A 17,684-nucleotide genomic window follows, 5' to 3' on the forward strand; every position below is an offset into this window, starting at 1 on the left:
GGTTTTAAAATGCAGACAGGAAGTCTGGAAGTATTCTAAAAGTGTTTATTTACCTTACAGTTGGCAGGATTCAGTCTCAGAATATTCTGGTTGACTTGTACCTCTCTGTGGAGTAGAGCAAGTCAGGGCTGGGCCCACACCTCGGTGCAGAGAGAGCGGACTGGGTCTTACCTGCCCGGGCACCTGTGCGCAAGGCAGGCCTGCACATCCGTAGTCCTGGCTGCTTGACCACTGATAAGAGCAGTTACTTACACAGCAAAATGCATAAATAAACCTTTTAAAATTTCTTTGGCTGTTTTTTGTTTTGTTTTAATTTTTTTTAACGTTTGTTTATTTTTGAGAGACAGACTGTGAGCTGGGGAAGGGGCAGAGAGAGGGAGACACAGAATCCGAAGGAGGCTCCAGGCTCTGAGCTGTCAGCACAGAGCCCGACGTGGGGCTCGAACCCACAAGCCGTGAGATCATGACCTGAGCCAAAGATGGATGCTTAACCGACTGAGCCACCCAGGAGCCCCACTTTGGCTGTTTTTCTTAAAAGCACTGTGCAAGTTAAAGTCTGATATAATTGTTTACTTTTACCTTTATTTGTTTACTACTTTGTTTTATCATAAAAACATACAGAAAATGACACAAATGTATAGCTTCTTGAATTATTACTGTAAGGTTAATTCCCAGGCGAGAACTAGAACTTGGCTGGACACCCCAGAAAGGCTCTCCACGTTCTCCAATCACAGCCCCTCCCTCCCTCCAAAATTAATCCTGACTTTTCTAGAAATGACTTGCTTGTGTTTCTTTATGGTAATTCGGCCTTGTGTACTTTTTTTTTTAACTTGAGATTTCTTAAGTTGCTTTAATTTACAGGTTCCCCTGCCATTTATTGGGATCCTCACAAGGTTTACCCGTTGAGGAACCTGGGCCACTTGTCCTGTCGTTTCCCACGGTCTAGATTTCTCCATATACACTCTACCGGCACAGTCTGGCATTTTCTTTTGTCTTCTGAATTTCCTGCAAGTTGGCAGCGGGACCCAGAGGCTTGATCGGGATCGGGTTCCACGTGTTCAGCAAACGGTAGATGGTCGCGTGCGGTCACTTGCAGCTGCAGGCTGTGGTCGTCTTCTTGATGTTGGCAGCTGCCGGTGCTCAGTGTCCGGATCCACTCGTCGTTCGGGCTCCAAAGTGGTGACACTCTGGGATGTTGCCCATAGTTATCGGCTGGAGTGGTTTCAGAAGATGCTTCCTGTCGCCTATCTGGTTATGCCGTGGTGGCGTTCATTTAGGGAAGTCAGCAGACATGCAAAGATGATTGGTCTGTCGTCTTTAGAGGGCGACCGACCAATCAAGATTTTTTATTTATATATTTTCATAACGTGTGTCGTGAGCTTGTGTACTTATGCCTGCTTGATGGGTTTCAGGTCATTGCGGTTTTTATCTTTATTGAACCCACATGGTAGCTTCTTTGGCCTGTAGGAGGGAGGTTCTTCCGGTTGGCTCTTGATTTCTTTGGATATTCGTGTGTACACACATATGCACTGACCACACCCGTTTACACGTATAGACCACAGGCATACTCGTGCACGGTCCACGTGCCCTGGCATGCTCACACACAGACCACGCGTGTATGTGCCCCCAGTCATCTGCTCCAATGCTGTCTGCTGTGTGGGGACTCAAGACCCATCTGTACATTTCCTCCTCCAGATCTGGAATTGGCTGTTCCTCTAAGAATCTCCCCTCCCCTCCCCTCCCCACCCCCCCCCCCTCTCTTTCTTTCCCTCCCTTCCTCTCTTTCTCTCTCTCTCTTTCTCTCTTCCTCCCTCCCTTTCTTTCTCTCCTTCTTTCCCTCCCTTCCTCTCTTTCTTTTTTCTCTTTCTCTCTCTCTTTCCCTCCCTCCTTTCTTTCTCCCTCTCTCCCTCCCTCCCTTCCTTTCTTTCAAGGTAAGGAATGTCCACACCCAATATGGGGCTTGAACTCGTGACCCCAAGATCACGAGTTGCCTGCTTTGCTGACTGAGACAGCTGGTTGCCCCTGGCAAAAAAGGTATTTCAGGTGCTCATTGCTGTGGGGTTGGTCTTTGCCTCTAGGCCTTTTCAGGGAACAGAATTCTAAAGCATGCACGTACACATATTTTAAAGATAAAATATTTGAGTTCATGTTGATATTCTCAATAGAAACTCAGGATTTCAGAGTACTTAACTCTTCTATATTATGTCTGTGTCTCCTTCTACACTGAGGATCCTGGGATAGATATTCCTTAATTACCAGCTTGCTTTTTTCCACTTGAACATGCAGTGTGGATACGAACACTAATGTGTATTATAGTGAAAGCAGTGCTGGGTGTACGTTGCCGGCCATTACTTGATAAGATCTCCCCCTCTTGCCCTCCTCTGGTTTTCCTCCTGTGCATTTCATGGCCACACAACCAGTGTTTGGTCAGTGTCCTCTCGGAAACCAAATTCCCTGAGCTCCCCACGTTGAACTTTGTTTGTTTGCTTTATGCTCGAAAGCAGTAGGATAGAAATCCTTGGCTCACATTTTCTGTCCTTGAGTATCTAAACTACCGATTTTGTTTTCTTGTCTAACGAGTCTTACGTTCCTTCTTATACGTCATGTGCTCTTTGCCTAGATGTCCAAGGCGTGGGTTTCTTGTTCTTGTCTCTGCAGTCCTTACTGTGTCAGACTGTGTCCCTGTGTCCCGCGTCGGTTGCCCGCGGTCAGAATTTGCAGGAATATGGTGAGCTCTTGGCGCGTATATTTCCAAATCTGCTACTTCAGGAAGCTTGCCTTGAATTGTGGCTTAGAGTTCTGTTTTTCTTGGTTTTCTTTGGGGGTGGGGGACCTTGTTCTGTGTATGGGAACATCTGGTTTAGCCATCCATGGTCTTTTCCTCTTTTTCTTGAATCTCATTTATGTTTGAAGTTTCCTTTGTTTTTTAAAAGTTGTCCTCCTGGTGACGTCCTGTCTCTGAAGGCATTACTTACTGTCTTCATTTGCTCTCGATTCTCATTTCTGAAAGTACTTGTCTTTCTAGTTTTCTTGAGCTCTGTCACCTTATTTCTGGTGTTTTCTAGCACTAATTTGCCACCCTCCCATCTTGGATCTCGTTGTTTGAGGCTTTGAAGCCGCACATTTGGACCTGTGTGGTGTCTGTCTGGAGTGCTCTCGCTGTCAGCAGGCTTTTATTTTCCTTTTCTTTTTTCTGAGAATAGCTCTGCGTGGGATCGACACTTTCCTGTCGCTCATTTTCCTAAACATTTAGTTCAGGTCGTTTTTCTCACTCCACAGAGCTCTCTGCCCTGTTGAATCTTGAATAATGCTAAAACTGTGGCGACTGGCTCCCAGCACTCTCCCGGCTCTGGCCCTGCCCTCCTTGCATTGGGTCCCTCTCCTTCCTGTCTGTTGTCCCTGTGCTGTGCTGCTGGCTGTGTCCCCACAACACGGGTCCCTGCCGGCTCGGCTGCGGTGGATCTCGGGCTCCACGGCTCCAGCCCTCCGACCTTCTTGAAGCGGGTCCCTTGCACCCGTCACCACCGGGGGAGGACAGCCGCCCTGCTCCAGCCACCGGCCTCAGGCCGGCCCACCATGCTTTGCAGTGGACACCCGCCGTTTCCTTTGGGGTTGTCCTTTCAGGGGCCCATCAGGACCCAGTGGCCTCGCTGTGCTTTTCCCCGTGGGTGTGCAGGCTGTGCTGGGCGTGCCGTGCCCTTCACTGCCGCACGTTGGCTTTGTGGAGTCCCCACACCGCTGTGCTCTTTAGCGGCTTTGTGGCGGTGTGATTGACAGGCAGCAAATGGTGTGAAGGTAAAGTGGGCTGTGGACTCACCTGGGAACCTCTCGCCAGGACTGCCTGTCATCCCCCCCCCCCCCCCCCACCCCTCTGAGATCCTTCCCTCTTTGACCCCATCCCCCGGAGACCTTCCGTTTGCTTTCCGTCGCTGTAGACTAATTTGTGTTCTTTGGGATTTTGTATAAATAGAGTCATGCAACATAAACTGTCTGTGGCAGGAGTTTCTTTTCGTCGGTGTAATTATTTTGCCCCCCCCCCCACGTGGGTATCCGTAGTTGGCTTCCCTTCACTGCTAGGTGGTGCCCCTTGTAGGCATATCCCAGTCTGTGTGCCCATCCTCCCGTTCGAGGCTGTCCCCTCCGTTTGGGCTGTTGTGGAGAGAGCTGCCTGAGCACCGACGGGCCAGTCCTTCTGCGAGCACGTGCTCTGATTTCTCTAAGTGGAACAGCTGGGCCACAGGGCAGTGGGTGCTCGACTTCAAGGAACGCCAGCTGACCCCTCTGGTCATTCGACTTTCCCACCAGCAGGGCAGGAGACTTCCGGTTCGCTCCGCGTCCCCGCCGGTGCTTCTGGTCACCTCGTTCCGTCAGGGCCGCGGTTCTGTTTCGGGTGAAGACTCGGGAAGATCCCACAGCGCCCTCGCTGCCGCCACTGCCCTGCTCCGCCCCCGAACGTCTGATTTTGCTTTAATGGGGCGGCGCCTCTTCATGGGCCCAGGATTGGAAGTACGGAGGCGAGAGATCGTGCCTCCCAGACCTTCCAGGCTGCTGGGCAGTTTGCACAAGGGCACGTACCGTCCGTGCGGAACCGAGAGTGCGTGGAGCTCCAGGTAGGAGGAGGCCCGGCCGCTTTCAGTGAGAAGGGGAACAGGACGCCTTCAGGAAGCACATTCCTTCTTGGGGTTGCCTAACGTGCAGCTGCCTCATTACAGCTCCAGAGAGTCATGGTTCTGTCCGCTTTGTCAGCTCCCGGAGACATTTGAGGGCTGCCGCGTAGACCAGGCGGGGCGCTGTGTCGTGGAAGAGACCAGCTTTTCAAAAGCTGCTGCTGCTCTCAAAGTGTGCTCCTGATGCTTTGCAGACGGAGGCTGATGGAGCGTCCCCATGTCTTCTACGCCAGAGCAACGAGGCGGCTCCATTGCTGGGGGTCGAGAAAACCGAGAGGATCTCTGCCTTCTTTGAGGACAGGCTCATGGGACGTGGGCGAAACGAAACAAATCCGGAGAGCCGGTCCCGGGTGGGCAGCCTGCGTGGTGGTGAACCGGCGCCGTGAAGCCACACGTCGGTCCCAGTGGGATCTGTCCCGACGGGCGAGCCTGGGGCCTTAGGTCACGTGTCTTAGAAAGACCTTGGTCTCCATTTCCAGATGTCTCTTAATGCTCACATCCTGGTACTTCCGGAACGGGACGGGAGAGCTGCTCGGGAACAGCCCGTTCTCTGTGACGGGTCGGTCGGACTCTCGCTGCTCCGCCACGGCAGGTGTCCGAACTAAGCATCCAGCACCTCCGCAGAATGTCTCCTTGACGTACAAATCCTGCTTTAACCTAATTTTAAAACCCAGAGGCCACCTTACCTGAGTCATAGCTGCGATGGACTGTGTCCCCCAAGTTCATATGTTGAAGTCCTGACCCCCAGTGTGGCTGGTATATACAGATGGGGCCTGTGCGGAAGTAATTCAGGTTAACGAGCTCACTTCCTGCCTGCCCTTGCCACTGAGGAAAGAGGAAAGGTGGCTTGAGGACACAGCAAAGCCAGGACGAGAGCCCTCCCCAGAAGGCAGATCACTGACACCTTGATCTTGGACGTGGCCTCTGCTGGGATCATGAGAAGTCAACAGTGGAGCCCCCAGCGGGCGGCCTTCTGTCCGGCCGCCTGAGCGGGGTCCCCAGCCACGGAGGTCTGCTGAAGGCCAGTCTCCTCTCCCGGGGAGGAAAGGAGTGTGAGGCCCAGTCCTCTACCCCTCGGTGGCTACCTCTCCTCTGCTTACCGTGCGGACAGCATGACTGCGCCACGTGAGCCAGGACGCGTGATTCTTCGGAGATTCTCCGCTCGGTGGATGTCGGTGAGGCAGCCCTGCTCCGTTCGGTGACGGGTTCTCCCGAATGTAAGTTGGCAGCGACCACGTTGTTTTGCTGAAGCCTAGGAAACCAAAAATAAAAGTCGAGAAATAGGACTGTAGAGAGAGGAGATGATTACTCCCATATTTGGTCTGTGATTTTTTTTAAAACTAGAAGAATGTCTAGTTATTTAGATTTAGGAATCTCGACACCGGCTGGGACTTCCTTCTCTGTGACAGGCCCTAGTGAATCGATTGCTCTGCTTAAAGGTATTCAGACAGACTCTCCGAAAACTGCGAGAAGAGACCCATGAGATCTGTGTCTTCCAGCAAGTGCTTGTTCTGCGTCCTCAAAGCCAGCGGGTGATAAGCAGCGAGGCCTGCTCTGGTGTCTGGACCTCTGCTGGTGACCTTCGTTTTTTTTGTTCTTATTTTATGTTTTTGTTTATTTTTGAAAGAGACAGCATGAGCCGGGAAGGGACAGAGAGAGAAAGGGACAGAAGATCTGCAACGGGCTTTGTGCGTGGGGCTCGAGCTCGTGAACCAGACCGGGAGCTCATGGCCTCAGCCGACTGGGCCGCCCAGGCGCCCCCACTTTTTGCTTTAAACACTCAAGCAACACGAGAAACCCCTGTCTTGAGGCAGACGGAAGCGCCCGTGGTCAGGCCTGGAGGACCGGGCCTGGGGACCCGCTGGCTGTGAGCCGGACCAACGTTAGCGGCGCCCGGGACCTGTCCCCACTGCATTGTGTCAGCAGAGGCCTTCGAGGCACATGTCGGGTCAGCGCACAGCTCCCTTCTCCCTCTGAGCCTTGTAGACACATGCGCTCCTAACACGTATGACCTCACTGCAGTCCCCTCATGACCGGCTCACCGTCCAGCGGCTCCGGGCTCGGTCCCAAGGGCATCGTGCTGCTGAGAGGGCTGCCCGTGCCCTCGGCACTTCAGGACGCTCCTGGGGATCCCCTCTGCCGTGTCTGGTGCGCCTGTCTCCACGGCCTGCTTCCCACCATCTCTGGGTGGAGCGGCTCGAGGCCCGAGGCAGCCTCCGTGTCAGCTGGAACCTAGCACGGCGTCTGCTGGTGCGGGTGACGGCACCGCCATCCAGGCCCTGAGCACGTGGGACGGAGTGTAGCGACCTGTCTCGGCGGTGATGTGTTCTAGAACTGTAAATGATCTTCAGTTTTTAATTAAAAAACAAATTCTCGGTGCTTTCCTTTTCTCTTTCTTTTTTTTTTTTTTGGACGTTTATTTATTGTTGAGACAGAGAAAGAGCATGAACAGGGGACGGTCAGAGAGAGAGGGAGACACAGAATCTGGAACAGGCTCCAGGCTCTGAGCTGTCAGCACAGAGCCCGATGTGGGGCTTGAACTCAAGAGCCATGAGATCACGACCTGAGCCGAAGTCAGACCCTCAACCGACTGAGCCACCAGGAGCCCCTCCTTTCTTCTTTTTAAATGTTTTATTATTTTGAGAGAGAGAGAGATACATGGCGAGCGGGGGTGGGGCAGAGAAAGAGGGAGCCGGGGGAGCCCCAACAGGCTCCCTGCCGTCAGCACAGAGCCCAACGCTAAGAGCTGTGAGACATTGGCCTGGGCGGAAATGCAGAGCCAGCCCGGTGCCCCGTGGGGGCTTTCTTAAGGTTTTACATGTGCTAATTCGCCTCTAATCACTCCCTCATTGTTGTTGAATGGTTCTTTTCTTTCCCGAAGAAGCTCACTCGACCTGGAAAACAGTTACAGAACATGGTAGGGCTCTGTACAGACAGAAGACTGCTCAAGGAGTTTCACTTGGTAGGAAGGGAGTTCTCCCGCAGAAACGTCCCGACCCAGCAGGCCTGCCCTCCCCCTCGGAGCACAGGGCTCCCTGGTCTCCCCATGCTTGTCACATCCCGCAGTGAGAGCGGTTCCTTTTGTCTTTGTGTGTCTGTTAAAGTGTGATGCGCAAGTCCCGCCTTGAGATTATTGGGTGTTAAGAGAATGAATTCGTAAAAAGGGAAATTGAAACTAAAACAGAATTTTCAAGGTTATATGGCTCTTCCTCCCGTATTACCCCAAAGAAGCACATCCTTTATGGTTTTTTGATAAAGGCTCTGAAAACGATTCTTGGGCCATTCAATTATAACTCCTTGGCCACCACATTGTCACCATTCAGCATGACCCATGCCCTTCCCTAGGGCTGTGTTGGTGACCAACCCTCAGAAGGGCATCTGTGTGGGGCTCCCTGTTTGTCACAGTGAATTTGCTGGGCCTCACCCAGGGCCTTGCAGTGAATGACTCTTTATCCTTGTCTGCAATGAGGGCAGGGGAACAGTTCCTCTGGAAAATTGTCGTGACGGGGCCCGTCGTAATCTTGTCTACTGTATGGGTTGACCGAGAGGTTGGGAAGGCACCCTACTTGTTCGGTGATCCCCAGAGAGAGGAGGCCACTCTGGGTCAAATGTACAAGTGTGTGTGTGTGTGTGTGTGTGTGTGTGTGTGTATCCATACTGCTTTTCAGAAGCCTTTGCATTTTTCATAAAAAGTATCCGTAAGTCTGTACCCGCACTAATATTAAGTCTCCCCATACCTTTTCTGTAGATACTTTTTCATCTTTGCCAAGGCCCTTTACCAGACTCCTTGCTCTAATTTACATTTGAGATTTCTGGAGAGGTTGGAAATCTTTTTATAAATCTAGATGGTTTTCCATCTAAAGAAAGTAAATACTACACCTTTATTCAAGCCTTTTTAAAGAAGAAGAAACAGGTATGGCATGTGACTATCGTTGATAATATTGTACGGTATACTTGAAGTTTGCTAAGAGTAAATCCTTTTTTTAATTTTGAGAGAGAAAACACATGATTGGGAAGGGGCAGAGAGAGAGGGAGAAAGAGACCATCCCCTACAGGCTCTGCACTTACCAGCACGGAGCCTGAGGTGGGGCTCGAACTCATGAACCGTGAGATCATGACCTGAGCCAAAGTCAGAAGCTTAACTGACTTGAGCCACCCAGGCACCTCTGCTAAGAGTAAATCTTAAGCGTTGTTCATGCACACGTACAAATAAAAGTTTACCTGGGAGGTGATGGATGTGTTAATTAACTTGATGGTAATAATCATTTTACAGTGTGTGTATAAATCAGCACATTGGCCAAAGTAGACCCACATAAGTATAGTCACCTTGTCTTTGACGAAAGGGCAAAGACAACTCAATGGAGCGAAGATAGTCTTTTCAACAAATGTTGCTAGAAAACTGCATCCTCACGCAAAAGAATGAATCTAGACCCAGACCTGACACTCTTCACAAAAATTAACTCAGAATTGGGGCGCCTGGGTGGCTCAGTCGGTGAAGCGTCCAACTTTGGCCCGGGTCATGATCTCACAGTTTGTGGGTTTGAGCCCCGCGTCGGGCTCTGTGCTAACAGCTCGGAGCCTGGAGCCTGCTTCGGATTCTGTGTCTCCCTCTCTCTCTTCCCTTCTGCCGCTCGTGCTCTGTCTTAAAAATAAACATTAAAAAAAAATTTTTTTTTAATTAACTCAGAATGGATACTAGATCTAAATGTAAAACACAAAACCATAAAACTTCTGGAAGATATAGCAGAAGAGCAAGGTGCCCTTGGGTGTGGCAGTGCCTTCTTAGATCCAACACCAAAGACACAGGTCATGGACGAACTAATACTCTGTACTTGTTAAAATGAAAAACTTCTGTTCTTGAAGGACACCGTCGAGAGAATGAGAAGACAAGCCACAGACTTGGGGAGAGTATCTGCAAGAGGCACCTCTGAGAAAAGACTTCTCCAGAACACACAAAGGACTCAAAACTCCAGAATTAGCAAACCAACCCGCCCAGAAAACGGATCGGTGGCCTTGACAGAGACCTCACCGAAGAAGATACACAGGTGGCAGGTAAGCACCTGAAGAGCCGGTCCACGGCACAAACCGTCAGGGACGAGCGGTTTACAGCCGCCACGCCGCTGCACACGTACCAGAGCAGCCCAAACCCGAACTCCGACGGCACCAGATGCTGGTGAGGCCTCGTGAGTGCTCACTGCTTGCTGCCGGGGACGCAGGGTCACGCAGCCACTTGGGAAGACGGTTTGGCGGGTTCTTACAAAACGAAACCTACTCTTACCACGCGACCCGGCAGTCACGCCCTTGGTACTCACCCAAAGGGGTTGAAAACTTACGTCCACCCAGAACTTGCACACGGATGTTTGTAGATCTGTGTGTAATGGCCAAGCCCTGGAAGCAACCGGGTGACTGGACAAACGCCCTGGAACATCCATATTCGCTAAACCGTAACGAACCCTCAAGTCACGAAAAGACACGGAGGGACCGTAAATACACGTTACTGAGTGCAAATCGAATCTGAAAAGGCTATGTGCTGAATGATCACAACTCTAGGACATTCTGGAAAAGGCAAACCTGTGGACACAGTTAACGGGTCAGGGGTGGCCAGGGGTTGGGGTGGGGGTGGAGGGAGGGACGGGTGGGGCCCACAGGGTTTTGGGGCTGCGAGAGTGCTCTTTGTGATACTGCAGTGCTGGGTGCGCTTTGTTACCATTTGTGCAGACCCCCAGAACGTGCGAGACCACGAGTGAGTCCTACGCAAATTCGACGCCGGGTGATGATGCCTCAGTTTACCTCCGTCAGTTGTAACGCATGGACCCTGGGGGGGCGGGGCTGGGACGCGGGGCTCTAGGGGCAATCTACCTTCCTCCTAACTTGGCTGTGAACTTAAAACTCTAAAAGAATAAAGTCTTTTAAAAATCATGTTGTACACGTACATATAATTTTGTCAACTCTGCCTCAATAAAGCTGCGGGAGGGGCGCCCGGGCGGCTCAGTCAGTTAAGCGCCTGACTTCGGCTCAGGTCATGATCTCGCGGTGTGTGGGTTCAAGCCCCCTGTTGTTCATGTTGTTCTCTGTGCTGACAGCTCGGAGCCTGGAACCTGCTTCGGATTCTGTGTCTCCCTCTCTCTCTCTCTCTCCCCTCCCCTGCTCATGCTCTGTGTCTCTCAAAAATAAACATTAAAAGCAATTAAAAAAAAAAAGGGACAACAGTGGATGTGGAGTTCCTGAGTTTATGTCCCGGCTCCTCCTGTAGTTTGGCGCCACTCAGATAGGCAGGGACTTGGGCCGGACCTGGGTGCGGTGCTTGGGTTGCCAGGGGGGAGCCCCGGAGCCGGCGAAGAACAAACAGCAGGGCCCAGGCCAGGCTGGAGGGACAGGAAGCCAGACACCTGCAGAACAGAGTCCTGTGACTCCCCCGGGCCACAGCAGGGAGGTGGTGCCGGCTCGGAACCGGACCCTCCCGCCCGCACGCCTCCGGGGTGGGCTCGGGTGTTCACCTGCTCCCGCTCCTGCGAGACGCGGACCCGCAGGACCAACGGTCAGCAGTGCGTCTGGAGTGGGCTCTACCCAGATTGCAGCCTGAGGTTTCTTCAGCGTCTCCCCTCGGACCTCTGACGGACGTCGCAGACACAGCCTGTGCGACCCAGACTCCGCTCTGCCCCCACCCCAAATCCGCACAGCCCGTAGTCCACGGTCTCCTCCATCTCCACCCGCCACGACTCCGTCCCCCCAGGCTCTCGGGCCGCAGCCCCAGAAGACCCCTGACCGCCCCACGCCTGTGCCTCACATCCCTGCATCGTCAGCTCTGGTTGGCCTTCGTGCAAAACCGATCCGGAACCTGACCGTTGCCACCACGCACATACTAGGTCCTGACCCAAGCGCCGACCTCTGTCACTCGGAAGATTGCAGTAGCCTCCCCGCTTTCCTTGCTTCCGTCTAGCCTGCCCCGCAGGTGGTTCTCCGTCTAGAAGCCCGACTCCCATCACACCAAGTGGCCGTGAGCGTCCCCACGCTCTGGCCCTGCCGCCCTCAGGGCCTCCTCCTGCTGCCCCAGCTGATGCACCTCAGGCCCCGAGGTCCAGGACCCAGCGCCCCAGGCCGTGTGCTGACCGTTCTCTCTGCTTCCTCCAGGTGTTTGGGCTCCCCCCTCCCCCAACTCCTTCCTCTGGCTGCTCGTGGAGACTCATACCCTGCAGGCTTCCCTGCCCCTTCCCACCTCCCCACCTCCCTCTGGGTCCCTCTCCCCCTCTGACGCCGTCCTCCCCTCTCCGACCCAAGGCGGTCACGTGTTACTCCCGTTTCCCTGCGTTACGTTCCCCCTCCCCGTCTTAACGGGGCTCACGCGTGCCAACGTCCTGGGATCCTCACTGCCAGATATTTGGCCCGTGAGAATCTGTCACGCCGGCCAAAGTTGATTTTCCACGAGAGTGAGATTTGCTTTCTGAAAAACTATTTCCCAAATGTCAGTATCTGTTACTTATACGTCCTTGTGGTTTTTATTACTAAGACTTAGTCCCAGTGCTTACTGTAGTCGTTGGGTGTTCTCGTGTTTCTGCTGCCCTGCCCCCCAACATTGGCAGGTGTTAGAATCAAAAGCAAACGGAGACCTGCCTTGAAAATCCCCCGAGCAGACAAAACCAGTTTGGTTATACAAACAGATTAATGTTTATTTTGCAAGACGGCCCAACCTGGGCCACTTCTCGCTTAGGCCCCTGGAAATCGCGAACAAAACCTTTCTTTCCCAAAAGTTGCTATGAGCTAACCACTAACCAATCCTGTGTCGTTAAAGAAAGTCAATGTTGTGACGACTCCCTGTGAATCTCGAAGTCCCTGCCTCCTCACCTCCTACGCGGCTGTCTGGAAATGCGGCCCTGAGCCCCGTCTGTGCTTTGGTTACGTGCCCCCAGCTGGGGAAGTGGTCTTTTTGGCGAACGCGGTCCGTCTTTACTAATTGCTACTTCGGTCACTTGCTGCACTTTTGTCAGTGTTCACCAAAGAATGTCGTGCGGGACGTGTTTGGCATGAGTACGTGCCGCCCTCCAAGAGGAGGAGTCTTATCACCCTTACGCGCGTCTTGGTGACGAGCCTCACCACTTTCCAGAAGAGAGTTAGCATAGGAGGCCCCCTCAGAGTTTTTGACCTCAGAAGGCTTTTTCCCGATCCTTCCTCTCAACGTATGTGACATGGAGCACGCCTGGGGAAGAGTCTCATCGGAGCAAGTGTTTGGGGACAGTGTGACGCAGGTATGATGACGTCTGGAGAGACATCCTGGAAGCCCAAGGGCGTGGGATGACTCACTGAGAGGCTGCAAATGAGGCTGCCTCTGTCCCCAGGGCAAGAGAGGGTCGTGCCTACCAATGTCTGAATGTCTCCTTCTTCTTTCTTCTTTGAAAGACGTGTTAAGAGCCCGAGAAATGCTCTCCTTTAGACCACGGCCTCCAGGGGCTGCGTCGTGCTGCTCCTTTGGTGAGAAATCCACTCCGACTCCCTTTTTTCAGGTACGAACAGTTCACCGTTCACACACAGCTGGCTTGTTTCTGAATTCAAAATACCACAACTTTTTGATTTTTTTTTTCAACGTTTATTTATTTTTGGGACAGAGAGAGACAGAGCATGAACGGGGGAGGGGCAGAGAGAGAGGGAGACACAGAATCGGAAACAGGCTCCAGGCTCTGAGCCATCAGCCCAGAGCCCGACGCGGGGCTCGAACTCACGGACCGCGAGATCGTGACCTGGCTGAAGTCGGACGCTTAACCGACTGCGCCACCCAGGCGCCCCAAAATACCACAACTTTTTGTAAAAACCATTGAAATTGTCCAAATATACATGCAAAAAGAATAGTTTTATGAACGTGCATACATCCCTGTCACCCAGTTTCATTGTATGAAAGTCTTTCAGCGAACTGGCCAGGTTGTAGGATAGGGGACGGCCCGCGGCTTTTCCTCCCGCAAGTCCTGTGTCAGCCCTACGTTCCATTTCTAGATGGGCCCTTGTGTTTCACGGCCAACCTTTATTTTCGGCCCTTTCTTTTCAACGATAATTTTTATCCCGGTGCACCCGTTGCTTCCAACCATTGGCACCTCTGCTGTTATTTATGACGCCAGCACTCCCTTCACACTTCCTCTCTTTTCCAGAAAGCCCTCAGGCTTTCCGGGTAGAAGACATGGGCTGAGCTCTGGCCGTGACGGGAAAGTCACCCAGACACAGGCTGCTCTGTGGGGCTGGGCTGGTCTCCCTCACACGTGGGCGTCAACAGTGAGGGGCCGCAGGGCACAGGGCCCAAGGACAGGGACGGGTGGCGCCGACTTGACAGCAGTTGCCAGGCCCTCTGCTCTCCTCAGAGAGACACCCACCGAGTAGGAGGGCCTTGGCAGCCCAGTGTTCCAGAGCGTCTGCCCGGTTGTCTGCCCGGCCCTCCTCCTCCGGGTCCTCAGGGGTCCCGGCTTTGTCCCAAGGGGCTGCCAGGCCCGGCCTCGCTGGATGGCCGACCTCGGGCTTCGGCAGAGATCCAAGGGGGGTGGACGCATGGTTCTGCCTGGGCCATCTGGAACCTTCCATGAGACTGGCTCTCCAGACACCACCTAAAAGAGCTCCTTTCTCATGAATTACAAGCATGGCTGCGGAGCTACTGGGGGCTGGGTTTCCTGTACCGACAGGAAGCTCGTTACGGGAGGTGAGAATTGAGCCAGCTCTTGGGGAGGAGAGCCGAGGCAGGCTGAGGCCGAGGCCGGGAGGGAGGGAGCCCTTAGCACCCTCTGAGCCCAGCGCAGTCTTGCTTGAGGCGAGGCCCCCCAGCCCGCAGCAGAGCCAACCTATCTTTGTTCTGTTTCGTTCGCTTTGCACGTTGCGCTCCTGTCCCCGGAGCCACGAAGCTGGGCCGTGGTTCCTAAAGCACGAGGGGCTGCAGCGTGGAAACACATCCCCAGGAGCCAAGACGCGGCGGGCCCTCCCTGTGCGGAGCAGCGCGGTGAGGGGGCAAAGGCCGCGCCGGGGCAGCTGCTGGCGCTCGTGCGACACTCCTGTGCCACCTGCCGCCGTGGCTGCTCGGACACACGTGCAGGAAAGCCGGCCAGACGTGAGGCCCCGCATCTCTCGAGAGATGAAGAAAGATGAGGAAGCCGTAAACAATTAGGAAATGTCGACGTGTGCGTCGACGCGTTAATGTCTGTGACGCAAGGGAAGCGCACAGAAAGCATCTCTGCTATCAACCCAAGTGTGACCGTTGCCAGGAGAGAGGCCCGTACGATTGGCCTGCAGGCCGAACTCGCCCCCAGATCACCATCGCTGTTCCAGCCAGGGCGCCCGGCAGACGCTGTCTCAAAATTGAGCCGAGTGAGCCTGCCTCCGCCGTCTGACTTGACTCAGCGCGCGGTGGTCGCCGGGGGCGGTGCGCTGCTGGAACAGTAAACACGCGGCCCTTACTGAGGCTGCGGTTACGATGGCTGTGCCGTCCAGAACCCTCCCTGCCAGAAAAAAACTTGTGATCGTCTCCTAAGGCTTACCCAGCTGTCGTATACTCTGGATCTGGAGTTCCCTCTTGTCCAGCAACAGGGCAGACGCGGGATTAAAATACGAGAGGCTAATACGGGAGGAGACAGGAGCCCCAAGTAAGGGTCCTTGCTCCGTCTTTGTTGGGGTCAGAAGGCTTACAAGCGTGATGGGCGTGTACCAAGAGAATGAAACCGTGAACATTAACTCGTGGGCAGGAGGAAAGGGGGTGTTGAAGACATGCGCTGTTAGGGGTTTGGGTCAATACAAAACAGACTCCGGACACTGGGTGGAAAGTTGTTTACAGCAGACGTGAGGCCCCACCTCTGTTTACCTAAACTGGCCTAGGGGATGAGAAAGACCGAGCAAGCCACGTCAGGGTCAACAAGGCACCTTTCTTTTGCTAATTAGCTCCTCTCTGGGCAACTACACCCCACCGATCTATAGCGCTGTTTACCTGTTCACCTAATTTGGTCCTTTCTTCCTGTGAAAGCAGCTTTCTGCCGTTGTACTAAGTTGGGGGGCATTTCCCCCCTGAACACCTAATCTCGTTTACTATTTTTGGGTGCTTTCATCCTGTGATTTCCTATTCCTATACTTTTGTCCTATTCTGGGGGCCTTTGCCCCATTTTCCTGACCTTTTTTACCCAAACTTGGGTGTGTTCATCCTGTGGCTATTTCTTTAGGCCTTGTTAACCCATGTGTGCAGGCTCAGGGAATTCCTAAGCTTATTCCCCATGCCTAGCAACTTGAGGAAGTGTCATGCTTGAGTCAAGGTTATTCTCCTGGCCTCTGTAGAGGTTTTTTTTTTTTTTTTTTTTTTTTTTTTTTTACTGTATCTTAAAAAGTTTTCTAGTTACCATCAATTTAAGAATCCTAAATCCAATGAAACCATGACATTGATAACTGTGTTTATACCTAAAACATGGACAGCTGGTAAATAAGTAAAAGTGAGCAGGGGCCACTTTTTAATTTTTATTTTTTTTAAATATTGACCTATTTTGGGGGAGAGCGCAAGCTGGGGAGGGGCAGAGAGAGGGGGCAGAGGGTCCGTAGTGTAGCGGGCTCTGCGTTGACAGGCTGACAGCAGCGAGCTCAACGTGCGGCTTGAACTCACGAACCCTGAGATCATGACCTGAGCCGAAGTCGGACGCTCAACCAACTGAGCCACCCAAGCACCCCTGGTGCCACCGTTCTTAACCATTTTCAGTCTCTGCTCAGTCATTGTGACAGTGAGTAGGGACAATACAGAGACTTATGGATGTGGTAAGTGGCATTTTGAGATTTCCCCCCCTGGTGGACAAGCCCTGTATCAGACCCTTGAGTGTGGGTGGCGCTGTGAGTCTGGCTGCTGGTGAAATTACTGAGCCTTACTGCAGGAGTAACTAAAGCCCCAAACCACTGGACTCGGAGTTCATCAAAATGGAGATTATCTTTGGTGAGCCGGAACTAATCGGGCGAGATCTTCTTGGAAGGAGAGATTCAAAGGGATAAAGCCTTTCCTGTTGGCTTAGAGAAGTAGGCGTCTATGTTATGGGCAAAGGACTGAGGGCATCTTCTGGGCATAGAGAGCGGCTCCTGGTCACCAGCCAGTAAGAAAAGAGGGGTCTCGGGTTTACTGAGTGAGTTCTGCCAACAAGCACGCTCCAGCAAGGAGGCAGCCGCAGCGACCTTGACTGCAGCTTGTGACGCTGAGCAGAGGGTGACCCTCGCCGCGCCCACACTTCTCACCTTCAGGACCGTGAGCACTCTGTCATATTTCCAAGACTCTGTCCAATAAATGCACATAGAGCGGGCCCCGGTTCTCCACGGGCCTCTGACATTTCTGCACACACACCAATGGGATCCTGACTACCCTTGCAGGGATCTTTGTTTAGCCCAATGGCCTTGGAAGACCCATGTGGTTGGTGTGTCCCTGGAGCAGGGGCAGGCGTGCTTCCTGCCCGGTATAATGGAGATCTAGGTTCCTAAGCTCAGTGCAACCCGCTGAGCACACGGGTGTCTTCTAGTCTCTTCGCGTTCCCTGGGAGGGGCCGGTGCAGAGACACTGACACCAGCCACTGCCGTTGAGTCGGGCACCGGGCCTTGCCTCTGACCCAGGAGACTCGGGTCTTCTGCCCGCATGCACAAGCTTATGGCAAGCTCCCTCCTTGGCTTGTTAGTAGCGTGAACTCTGAGACTCTGACAAAGTGCTCCCCACAGGCCAGGGAAATACAATTTTAATACTATTATTGGGATACAGTGGGGTCAGCGGATTCCAGCCTGATGCCTGTTTTTGTATGTTCTGTGAGCTAAGAATGGCTTTTACATTTTTTTAAAAGTTTATTTTGAGGGGCGCCTGGGTGGCGCAGTCGGTTAAGCGTCCGACTTCAGCCAGGTCACGATCTCGCGGTCCGTGAGTTCGAGCCCCGCGTCGGGCTCTGGGCTGATGGCTCGGAGCCTGGAGCCTGTTTCCGATTCTGTGTCTCCCTCTCTCTCTGCCCCTCCCCCATTCATGCTCTGTCTCTCTCTGTCCCCAAAATAAATAAA

General features: G+C 53.1%; 1 protein-coding gene and 2 long non-coding RNA genes across 7 annotated transcripts in view; 1 reads left to right on the plus strand and 2 right to left on the minus strand.

Moving 5' to 3' along the window:
• Positions 1 to 4,915, minus strand: part of LOC123581671 — a 21,368-nt gene extending 16,453 nt beyond the window's left edge. Inside the window, exon 1 of the long non-coding RNA XR_006703922.1 lies at positions 4,809 to 4,915. This is a non-coding gene — a long non-coding RNA (uncharacterized LOC123581671). The remainder of the gene's footprint in view (positions 1 to 4,808) is intronic.
• The window catches only part of RNASEH1 (ribonuclease H1), a 22,362-nt gene extending 11,781 nt beyond the window's left edge, over positions 1 to 10,581 (plus strand). For 2 of the 5 annotated variants that reach the window (XM_045447853.1, XM_045447857.1), the window contains exon 9: positions 61 to 287. The gene's annotated coding sequence lies outside the window, so the exon portion shown is untranslated. Of the gene's footprint in view, positions 1 to 60; positions 288 to 347; positions 629 to 4,861; positions 7,047 to 9,530 lie in introns of those variants that run through there. The other 3 variants (XM_045447854.1, XM_045447856.1, XM_045447855.1) reach the window with 3 other exon arrangements.
• LOC123581672 lies at positions 5,816 to 13,137 on the minus strand. The gene is made up of 3 exons (XR_006703923.1): positions 13,023 to 13,137; positions 12,759 to 12,922; positions 5,816 to 5,919 (listed from the first exon to the last, which is right to left on the minus strand). It is a non-coding gene; the product is annotated as an uncharacterized LOC123581672 (long non-coding RNA).
• Between the last annotated feature and the right edge of the window lie 4,547 nt (positions 13,138 to 17,684).

This window comes from Leopardus geoffroyi, chromosome A3 (assembly GCF_018350155.1).
Source record: "Leopardus geoffroyi isolate Oge1 chromosome A3, O.geoffroyi_Oge1_pat1.0, whole genome shotgun sequence".
NCBI classification, from domain to species: Eukaryota; Metazoa; Chordata; class Mammalia; order Carnivora; family Felidae; genus Leopardus; species Leopardus geoffroyi.